Source organism: Mustela nigripes, chromosome 9 (genome assembly GCF_022355385.1).
Source record: "Mustela nigripes isolate SB6536 chromosome 9, MUSNIG.SB6536, whole genome shotgun sequence".
In the NCBI taxonomy this organism is placed as follows: domain Eukaryota; kingdom Metazoa; phylum Chordata; class Mammalia; order Carnivora; family Mustelidae; genus Mustela; species Mustela nigripes.
Genome location: NC_081565.1, coordinates 12,162,501 through 12,171,921, shown reverse-complemented (window position 1 = coordinate 12,171,921; position 9,421 = coordinate 12,162,501). Strand labels below are relative to the sequence as shown.

Below are 9,421 nucleotides of genomic sequence, written 5' to 3'. Positions count from 1 at the left end.
GGTGGGGGTGGGAGGTTGGGGTACCAGGTGGTGGGTATTATAGAGGGCACGGATTGCATGGAGCACTGGGTGTGGTGAAAAAATAATGAATACTGTTATGCTGAAAATAAATAAATTTAATTAAAAAAAAAGTATTCCTTAGGAAAAAAATGCATATTCTAGAATTGAAATGGGGTTCTAGTAAACAACCGAGAAAGTTCGCAGCCTGGGTAGCTGGGCTTTGAGAAATCCATTGAGGGAGTGTGGTGTAAGGCTTGATGGCTTTTTTTTTTTTCTTTTTCCCATTTTTTGGTGCAAGTGCCTGACTTAATGATCGCTTTGGCATCCATGTCAAAAAAACATCCACTTCAAGCATAACAAAAAGCATGGAGGACATGGGCAGTTAGAGAGAAGGGGGTTGGGGTAAATTGGAAGGGGAGGTGAACCATGAGAGACTATGGACTCTGAAAAACAATCTGAGGGGTTTGAAGTGGCGGAGGGGTGGGAAGTCGGGGTACCAGGTGCTGGGTATTATAGAGGGCATGGATTGCATGGAGCACTGGGTGTGGTGAAAAAATAATGGATACTGTTATGCTGAAAATAAATAAATGAGAAAAAAAAAACCATCCACTTCATATAAGCACACTGCCAGCCGCAAGACCAGATAAAGAGATAAGACAACTCTCTCAGCGAGGCTCCTTTGTTTTAGATGTCTTGGTTGATTTTGATCAAATGGGCCATTTAGGCCACTTGCCTTTTCTCTTCTCTTGCTTTGAATTCCTGCTCCTCTGTATTAAATTCACCAACCAAGAGTGAGCCCACTGAAGCCCTAGGCCCCCACCCTCCACCCCAGTAAAAACAGAACTGGGGGCCAGTGCTTCTCTCCTCCCCTTTCACTCTCTGCCTCGTGCCTCCCTGTGGGCCCCAGGTGTGTTGTGTGATTTCCGGTAAGTAATAAGTGATAAGCCTTTGCTTTTTTAGTGTTTCCTGATGGTTGCGGCTGAAGCGTGTCTTGCAATCATAATAAGTACCAGAAGTGTTGTTCCAGTCATAACATTGGTTTGGAAAGGGGGGATGTCTCTGGGAAGCTCACTGGGGCCCAGGGGAGTGTCACAGATTATTTCTAGCTGAGAACATTACTATTGATTCACTGACACCAGCACCAAACAGACAGGCTTGGGCAAGTGTGTTTCTGTCTCCAGGAACAATCTGCAAGAAGCTCTCAGAACCCGGATGTGATTATGGGGTTCTCCGAGGATTGTGGGGGTTCTCCGAGGAGGCCTGAGAAATAGGATGAGGAGGTGGCAGGTGGAGACACCTTTATACTAACAAAGGTCAGGAGAGAATGGAGGGAAAATGAGGCTGTCTCATCCGCAGGCTCAGAGAAGAGGAGAATTCCTTCCCCTCAGGTGAGAACTGAGCCAAGCAGGTGACCAGGATGGCCTCACTGTTCTCCTCAGCTTGACTCAATGGTCATCTTCTTCCTGACTCTGGGGCCCTCACCTTCTATTTCATAGAAAATTTGCAAGTTCTTTCTCTGACTCTTTGAGGCATAAATCTTTTTAAAGATTTTATTTATTTATTTGACAGAGAGAGATCACAAGTAGGCAGAGACTCAGGCAGAGAGAGAGAGGAGGAAGCAGGCTCCCTGCTGAGCAGAGAGCCCGATGCGGGACTCGACCCCAGGACCCTGAGATCATGACCTGAGCCGAAGGCAGTGGCTTAACCCACTGAGCCACCCAGGCGCCTGAGGTATAAATCTTTTTAAAAGCTTCTTGCCAGTTCTGCAACCCCTTTCTCAAGGACCCGGAGCCAACCCTCTGATATGTAATCATCAAAGAAGATCGCGTCCCATTTCCCATTGTCTCTGGGTGCCTTATGCCAAGTTATAAAATTGTCTTCAGTCACTGAGAAACGGGAAGTTTATTTTCCCTCTAGATAAAGCCAATTAGCAAACACAGATGGTGTATGACTCTCCTAATGTCCTCTAGTACTTTTCCTCTAGCTCAGCCCAGAGCTTACAAACCTACCACCCTTCCTTTCAGACTGAGTTCTGCTCCCTCCCCCGATTGCGAGAGTCTTGAATAAAGTCTTCCTTGCCCATTTCACTTTGCCGGGTGCCACTTTTGCTTTGATACATGCCAAACACAAGCTTCTCACATTTACCAATCAGATAAGAGACTCATCTTCCTTGGGGTAGAAACAGAAATAGGGTGAAAACAAGCAAACAAACAAGTTAATACGTTAACTCAACTCTCTTCAGGTGGAAGAAAAGGTTGAGATTAGGAAAGAAGCATTGCCTCAGGCAATGACATTTAACCTTTCTACTCTTGAATGGTCACTTAAATATGAAATTTTCTAACCCATTCGAATTTTCATTTCTTGCCACCGGAATAATATCTTCCCAAGATAATCAAGAGTGTGACATTTTTTTTTTTAAAGCCCTATGGCCCAATCAAATCAAAACAAAATATCTAAAGCTAGGACATTTTCTAGAGTCAATCTTACTTGGACATATACCTTATTATAAAATACTGTTGTCAGTTTTGAAAATGAGGAACCTGAAACTGTTAAGTATTAAGTAATGTCTCTGAGTTGGAAGTGACCTTGAATGTCATCTAGCTCAATTTCAGTCTGATATATGAGTTGTCTTTGCAAGACCCTTCTCCAGAGAGGGTGGATGTCACTTTTCGATAACTCTGACTTTTGAATTTCTTCCCTATACTGTGACGAGAATTACTTTCCCAATGCTTACAAATATTAGGTCTAACATGAAAAAATGTTCACCATCATTAGCCATCAGGGTTTGAAGTGGTGGTGGGGGGGTGGGAGGTTGGGGGAACCAGGTGGTGGGTATTCGAGAGAGCATGGATTGCCTGGAGCACTGGGTGTGGTACAAAAACAATGAATATGGCTATGCTGAAAATAAATTTAAAAATATTAAAAAAATAATAAAATAAATGAAATAAAAAAACCAAAAAACCACATCAAGATACCACCTTACACTTGTTAGAATGGCCAAAATTAACAAGATAGTAAGCAACATGTGTTGGAGAGGATGTGGAGAAAGGGGAACCTCTTACACTGCTGGTGGGAATGCAAGTTGGTGCAGCCACTTTGGAAAACAGTGTGGAGATTCCTTAGGAAATTAAAAATAGAGTTTCCCTATGACCCTGCAATTGCACTATTGGGTATTTACCCCAAAGATACAGATGTGGTGAAAAGAAGGGCCATCTGTAACCCAATGTTCATAGCAGCAATGGCCACGGTTGCCAAACTGTGGAAAGAACCAAGATACCCTTCAACAGACAAATGGATAAGGAAGATGTGGTCCATATATACAATGGAATATTATGCCTCCACCAGAAAGGATGAATATCCAACTTTTGTATCAACATGGATGGGGCTGGAGATTATACTGAGTGAAATAAGTCAAGCAGAGAGAGTCAATTATCATATAGTTTCACTTACTTGTGGAGCATAAGGAATAACATGGAGGACACTGGGAGATGGAAAAGAGAAGGGAGCTGGGGGAAATCGGAGGGGGAGACAAACCATGAGAGACTGCGGACTCTGAGAAACAAACTGAATGTTTTGGAGGGGAAGGGAGTGGGAGGATGGGTGAGCCTTGTGGTGGGTATTAAGGAGGGAATGTATTGCATGGAGCACTGCATGCGATGCATAAACAATGAATCTTGGAACACTGAAAAAATAAATTAAAAAAAACCCCCAATATTGGGTCTAGTTCTATCTTCAAACACCACTCAGAATAAACCTCGTTATAAAAAATTTGTCCTCTCACCTTAGAAAATAGACCAATGGTTAGTGATGATGTAAAAAATGCAGATACTTCCAGGGTGAATGACATCAAAAGATGCTCAGGAAGAGGGCATGGACCAAAAGCTGTCAGAAGACAAAGGGAAGGATGCCAGGGAAGACATATAGAAGCAGACCAGGTCACCTGGAGTGCTGGACTGAAGCTGCTAAGTCAACCAGCTCCTTAGGGCCGACCCTTGTTTCTCCACTGTGTTCAGGACCTAGAACATTGTGCTGAGAGAGAGCCCAAAACTGGGGGAGACATCATCTATTCTCTGTCTAGTGGCAAAAATGGCCTCTGCTGTTGGGGAGGTCTTAATCTTATGCAGAAGACAACATGTACATGCACCTGCATGCACGTGCGCATGCATACACACACACACACACACACACACACACACACACACACACAGAACCCTTTAAGTAATTTCACAGGCATTGAAATTACTGCAGTTCAAATAACTAATTGAAGATGTTTCTTTCAAAAAAGTTTTTATTTAAATTCCAGTTAACATACAGTGTAATATTAGTTTCAGGTATACAACATGGTGATTCAACACTTCCATATGACACCTGGTATGACACAAGTGCCCTCCTTAATTCCCAACTCCCACCTCCCTCCCCTCGGGTAGCCTATGAGTTTGTTCTCCCTAGTTAAGAGTCTGTTTCTTGGTTTGCCCCCTCTCTTTCTCTTTGCTTGTTCATTTTGTTTCCTAAATTCCACATATGAGTGAAATCATATGGCGTGTGCCTTTCTCTGACTGACTTATTTTCCTTAGCAGTATACGCTCTGGCTCCGTCCATCTCATTGCAAATGGCAAGATTTCATTCTTTTTGATGGCTGAGTAATATTCCATTGCATATATGTACCACATTTAATTGAAGGTGTTTCTTAAATTACACAAGGATACTGGGAACTCAGAGTTATTGAACAGGGAGAAATTTGGTAAAGGAAAATTAAGAAGTTTTCAGCTACACTTGGAAGGAGTGAATAGGAAAAGGGAATGGGAGTTGCGAATGAAAAATGGATGCAAAGACCCTGGGTTAGCAAGGGAGCCCTAATGAGGGGGCTTTAACTGGTGGGTATATACATATCGTATATATGATATATTATTATACTGTAAAATAAATTTAAGAAATTATGAATATGAAAAAACAGGTACAATATTCTTGTCTGGTCACTCATACAATTTCCCACGAATACTCGACTTAGGTATGCTAGCCTCTAGTAGCTGGATATGTATACCAGGAATCAGCAGAAATGAGGGCTCAAAGACTTGCTCCTGAGTGTGCTCAGGAAGATGCTGCCTGGGACCTCCTCCTGCCCATCAGCTTCCTCATGCCCCACTTCATGTCTTTGTTCCTCAGGCTGTAGATAAAAGGCTTCAGCATGGAGGACAGAACCATGTAAAGGACCGTAGCCACCCTGTCCTTGATGGTGTAGCTGGACAGGGGTCGGAAATAAACATAAATAATACTTCCATAAAAGAGGGTCACCATGGTGAGGTGGGAGCCACAGGTAGAGAAAGCTTTACGCTTCCCAGCAACTGAGGGGATCTTAAGAACAGCAATGAGGATCCGGAAGTAAGAGATGATAACACATATAAAGGGGGGGTCACCAGGATTACTAATCCTTCTGTGTTAATTACAACTTCAGTGACGAATGTGGAGGAACAGGACAATTTCAGCAGAGGGTTGATGTCACAGAGGAAGTGGGGATAACATTGGAGTTGCAGAAGGTGAGATGATTTATCAGGAGAACTAGTAAGAGGGAATGGAGGTCAGAGATGGAGCAGGAGAAGACCAGCAGCAGGACACAGCAGCGGTGGCTCACGATGGTGACATAGTGGAAGGGATCACATATGGCCACAAAATGGTCAATGGCCATGGCTGCCAGGAGGTAACTTTCTGTGTTGGCAAAAGCTGAGAAGAAATACATCTGGTCATACACTCAGCATAGGAGATGGACTTCTTCTCTGACAGGAAGTTCACTAGCATCTTGGGAACAATGGTTGTGTAGCAAACATCAGTGAAGGATAAGATGCTGAGGAAAAAATACATAGGTGTCTGGAGCTGAGTGTCAGAGTGAATGGCCAGAATGATGAGCAGGTTTCCCACCAGTGTGACCACATACAAGAAGAAGAACAGGGCAAAAAGTGGCTTCTGGTCCTCTGGCCAAGAGGACAGTCCCAGGAGGATGAACTCAGAGACACTACTGGTTTGGTTGACTCTCTCCATAATCCTGCCTGTGCCAATGAATATGGAAAATAATAGAATTTTCAATTCAACGAGTTTCAATTTATTCCTCTCTCTCCTAGGATTCCTATAAATTGTCCATGATTCTGTCTACCCTTCTACAGTCCACAAGAAGTTGAACAATACAAAAGTTTAGCCTATGTTAAATGCAGAGACATCAGAGAGGATTTCCTTTCAGAAAGAATCCCAGGTGGACCTCAGTGATGCCTATTTTTCTGGGTCCTTCCCCATAAATACTTATTCATGTATGTCAGGCTGAAGCTCATCTCTCTACTACCCTTGCAAACAAAACAAAGCAAGAAAACAAATGAACAAACAAAAAACCCCCAAACAGCTAAATGAATCAGGTAAGTAAGATGAATGCCAACTAGGCAAACAGTGTTCATACTCACCCTTTCAGAGAGAACATTTCATTAAAAGCTGGGAAAAACCTCTATTATATATGAACCTCTCTATTGAAACACTCTTAGCCATCAGGGATTTGTGCCTTCACAATAATTCAACACTGTTAAATTAAATGCTCACTGGGAACCCAACACTGAGATTATGAAAATAAGTCATTTTCAATTCCTGTTCTTAAGGTAGCTAGAGTCTAGTGGGAAAGGAATTTTTAAACAAATAAGCACAATGAAATGCTGCAGGTATAGTGAGAGATGTCCTGGAAAGAAAAGAGTTAAGTGTGGTGTCCTTGTTAAAAAGCACACATTTTGAAATCAGCTCCTTCATTTTCTGTCTGTGTGGTCTTGGACCAATTATCTAATATGTTGATTTGTGGTGTTCTTCTCAATAATTTTTGGGGGCAGTACATAGCTTCTCACTCCACCTCTACTTCTCCTTCACCACTTGCTTTATTTCTTCCTTTATTTCCTGCCTTGATACTCTTCTCTGTCAGGTGTTCCAGGATGCTCTTGAAAGCAATTGTTCTTGATTTCTTTGCAAAATCTCACAGCCTTTAGATTTTTCACTGTTTGACCACCCTTCACTTAAATTTCTGAGATGTTGAGAAAGAAGTATTTTTGTGTGCTTTCAGGATTTGGAAATGAGTATGAAATTAAGGCAGATAATAGCAGTTGTGCCCAAGACATATCGAGTCCTTACTATGTATCAGGCACTACTAAGCTGAATACTCCATGCATATCACTCCAAACAACTCTGATCTGGCTTTGAACAGCATTCCCTTTTAAAAGATAAGAAAATTGAGGTACAAACTTACACCAGTCAGAATGGCTAAAATTAACAAGACAAGAAAGAACAAATGTTGGAGAGGATGCAGAGAAAGGGGAACCCTCCTATACTGTTGGTGGGAATGCAAGTTGGTGCAGTCACTCTGGAAAACGGTATGGAGGTTCCTCAAGAAGTTGAAGATAGAGCTACCCTATGACCCAGAAACTGCACTGCCGATATTTACCCTAAAGATACAAATGTAGTGAAAAGAAGGGGCACCTGCACCCCAATATTTATAACAGCAGTGTCCACACTGTCCAAACTGGAAGGAGCCAAGATATCCTTCAACAGGTGAATGGATAAAGAAGATATGGTTCATATATACAGCGGAATATTACTCAGCCATAAGAAACAATGAAAACCTACTATTTATTTCAACGTGGATGGAACTGGATGCTGTTATGTTAAGTGAAATAAGCAGAGAAAGACAATTATCATATGGTTTCACTCGTATGCAGAATATAAGAAATAGCAAAGAAGATCATAGGGAGAGGGAGGGAAAACTGAATGGGAAGAAATCAGAGAGGGAGGCAGAGCACGAGAGGCTCTTAACATTAGGAAACAAATTGAGGGTTGTTGTAGGGAGGTGGGGGGGGATGGGGTAACTGGGTGATGGGCATTAAGGAGGGCACATGTGATGAGCACTGGCTGTTTTACACAATAGAAGAATCAGAAACTAATTATGTACTATATGTTGGCTAACTGAATTTAAATTACAAAAAGGAAAAAAGAAAATTGAGGTGAAAAATATTGAGTGCTTTTCTCAAGATCATGCAGCCCACATGGGCCAGAACTTGGATCCCAACTAGGATGGTGTTAAACACAAAACGGTATGTCCTCACACTTTAGCAAACCTTCAACAGGATTATGCCAGAAGGGAATATGCAGGGATGTTCTTTTTTACGGTGGAAATCTTCTACCGAAACGTCCTTATGCCAGCAACTGACAGGCTTTCAAAATCAACGTTGTATGGAGTCCTCTATTGTAACTGCTAGAGACAGGACCCCTCTCAAGCCCTGTGTTGACCTGAGTGGTGGCAGGGCACAGAAAAACACTCGGGATGCTGAAAGAGCAGCTGTGGACTCGAATCCTGGCTCCACTACTCACAACATGTCTTTGGCAAAATCCCTTCCCTGCTGTTTCCCTTTCTTCATGCATAAGACAGACTAAAGGCTGCTCTCAGCAGAAACGTGTGGGACGTGTATGTGGGAGCAGCTTGTAAGCCACAAAACACAATATACGTCATGGGGGCAACTGGGAAGTGTCTGATAAAGAAGAAGCTGGTGGCCAGGAAGGAGAAGCAGGGCTGGACCAAACACAGAGGAAGGGACGGACATCTGGCTGTGAGAGCAGAGGGGGCTGGGACTAGATGCATGCAGGGGGCCGGTGTTGCCAGAATCAGAATCATTTTTCCATTGTTTCTGTCTAGGGCTCATCAGCATGGACTTTGCTTCTCCAGGGATCTCCCTGGTTTGACCTCCTAAATCCCTTGAATCTTGTGGACCTTTTCATTTCCCCACCAGCACTCTGGTGAAAACCATCATTCCCACCTACATTATTCCAGTATCGTCCCTGTGATGTATTGGGTTCCCGCAGCCCCGCTGGATGCCCCCTCCACCAACCATTCTCTGCACTGAAGAAACAGCGTTCTTTTAACAATAAAAAAATGATCACCTAACTCTTCATGTTAAAGTCGGGGTTAGTGTCCCAGAGCCGCCATAGCAAAGGGCCACAGACCAGGAAGCGTAAAACAATAGAAATGTGTCTTCTCTCAATTCTAGAGGAGTTGGCAGGTTGGTTCCTTCCTGGGGCTGTGCAGGGTCTGTCCCATGCCGCTCGCCTTGTCTTGTAGATGCTGGTCTTCTCTCTTGTCTCTTTACACTGTCTTCTCTGACGCCTGTGTGTTTCTGGGTCCAAATTTCCCCTTGTCATGAGGACACTGATCATGTTGGATTGTGATCCATTCTAATGACTTCACTTTTAATCTGATTACCTCTGCAAAGACCCTATCTCCAAATAAGGTCACATTCTGGGGTACTGGAGATTAGGACTCCAATGTATCTTTTTTGGGGGACCCAACCCATCACTGGCACTTTCCTGATGCATGAGTCTCCCCATTACCCACAGACTGAGGGCCAGTTCCTTC

General features: G+C 43.1%; 1 pseudogene; it reads right to left on the bottom strand.

Moving 5' to 3' along the window:
• Positions 1-5,088: 5,088 nt before the first annotated feature.
• LOC132025029 (olfactory receptor 1L1-like) lies at positions 5,089-6,033 on the bottom strand (annotated as a pseudogene).
• Positions 6,034-9,421: the final 3,388 nt, after the last annotated feature.